The following is a 2397-nucleotide window of genomic DNA, read 5'->3' on the forward strand; positions in this document are numbered from 1 at the left end:
ACCAGCTTTGTGTACAAACTTGCAGTGGTTAGGTTTAGTGATGCCAGATAAAGAAAAGGTATCCTGGATAAGATTTCATTTTTATTTTTGCTACAAAATCTAATTCTGAAACACAACCCTAATGTGAGCAATTAAAAATGAACCTGAAGTAGTTATCCATTTGTGATAGAAGAGATGTAAGAAATAAAAGATAGTGAACGTTTCAAACCTACTGTTCATTTGGTGAATTTTGATGCTGCAGACCTGCTTTTAGGCTACAATGCCACAAACAGGATTTTGCGAATAAAACAGCTAATTTCAATCAGCGCTAGGACATTTAGCTGTTAAAATGAAGTTTTGGTATAAAGTTAATCCTGTGCCGTGACCTCTTGTGCTTGTGTCACTTTCCCCTTTCATTCTTGTATCAGACGAGCTTCCACAGCACAGAAAGAGCAGCACTAACAAAAACTGGTGAGAACAGAAAGTAAAGACGAGGAGGGAAATGTTCAAAGACGCAGGAAACATCAGCAGTTATTCCTCAGTCTGAGGTCGTCGGAGGCAGAGCGGCTTGTTTACTGCTGGTTTACAGCGAGGACACTGATCACGTTTCTTCCTTTAGAAAAACACACGACATGGTGACACGACAAGCTGATAGACGGAGACTTAATTACAAACACGCTGTAATGTGTTATAGTATAAATGCATAAATGGCCGCCAGAGGGGTTCTAGGAAAATAGGTTAGTGAGGGTAAACTTCGAAATTATGTTTGTGCTCATAAAACCACTGGATGTGCTTTCATCTGTCTTTGTGTTGTCGTCTTTACTTTATGCTGCTTTGTTTTTTTCTTGAATGACTCAACTGTAAGCACATAAATGCAATATACTATCACATATCTATGTAAACTACACCCAGCAGCATCTGTCCACTTTGTTCCAGACTCAGATATTTGCCTAATTATTGTATTGATGTAATGAGACTCTGTACATATGCTCATGGTCCCAGATGATGAATCCCATTGACTTTGGTGACCCCCTTTCTTTTTGCACCACCATGAGGCTTTGTGATTCTGAGTAAAAAACCTTCAGAATCATTGGATGTAATGCTATGAAATTAGAAATGCATTGCCACCGAACACCAGTCTTCATCTGGCACCAGCATCACTTCAAGTCTTGTTTTGTTAATTGAACAATGATGTCAGCAGAAATTGTGTTTTTGTCTCATATTGGTAAATTTTAAAAACTGTCAGCAAAAGGTGAAGCAAAGGTGACATTTAAGATACAGTTTAAAACAAATGAAAGGCATAAATCCATAGTAAATATATAATTAAATTAAATATGGTATTTCTTTATTTGTTCACAAATTTCAGAGATACCTTATGAGCCATGAGTTCAAATTCCCNTTTTTTTTTCTAAATGCTTCACATGTGTCGTCAACTTGGTGAAGCTATTTTCTATTTGCTTACATTCTGTCTATGTACATGTACCTGCCACCATATTTTACAGATGCAAAGAACAGACAGATTTGTAGTTACTACCAGTGATGCAATAAAAATGTGTCTTTTAAATTCAATATAAGACAACAGACACGACTTTATTTAAAATATTGAAAAGTTTGAAAATTAAAAAAAACTCGACTAACAAAAAGCAAAGATTTAACTACAGAAACTATAAATAGAAACAAGTGGAGGTAACCAGGAAAACATTTTGTGAACAAAAGTCAGAATATGAAGCAACATCTGGACAACTTTTAAATCAATCACTGTCTCGTGTTGAACAGGATCAAAGTTAAATAACGACTGCCGGATCCGTGTAACACTTTGCAACTCTTTGTTCAACTTGCACCATCAAAATGAATCAAAAGAAAAGTAGCTTTCATTAATATATTTTTTCCCCCCATTACTTCGCCACTGAATAATTGTCTCTCAATATTCAAACTTTCTGTATCATTAGCGCTCGGTGCCATTAGTAGCCTCCAGCCAGCCGCAGACCGAGTAGCGCAGTCACATTATGCATGGACACCACAGACTGTGAGATATTTTATCGGCTGCAGTATTTTGGGAGTCTGCTTTTTCACTAGGATTTGAAGTCAACTTATTAGTTTGAATGATTTTTTTTTAATTATTTGCTTTTTACTTGCTCTCAAAACAAGGTAAAAATAATAAAGACAAAACTGTAAGAATGAGACTGAACGTGAGACGACTGAATTCATCCTCAGCATTAACATGGAAATAGTTTTATTTTGATTGCTGCCTTTTTTTTTTGTGAGAACCGTAAAGGAACCACATCTTTAATTTGAGCTGTACAATCTTGTGATGCATAACGACCTGTCCACAATGGGTCAGTTGCATCAATAAGCCTGTTAATTACACATTCATCCTCAGCAGCAGCTCTGCTACTTTCAGCCTCTATTACATATGAA

This window comes from Stegastes partitus, unplaced genomic scaffold, assembly GCF_000690725.1.
Source record: "Stegastes partitus isolate 25-593 unplaced genomic scaffold, Stegastes_partitus-1.0.2 Scaffold16, whole genome shotgun sequence".
NCBI classification, from domain to species: Eukaryota; Metazoa; Chordata; class Actinopteri; family Pomacentridae; genus Stegastes; species Stegastes partitus.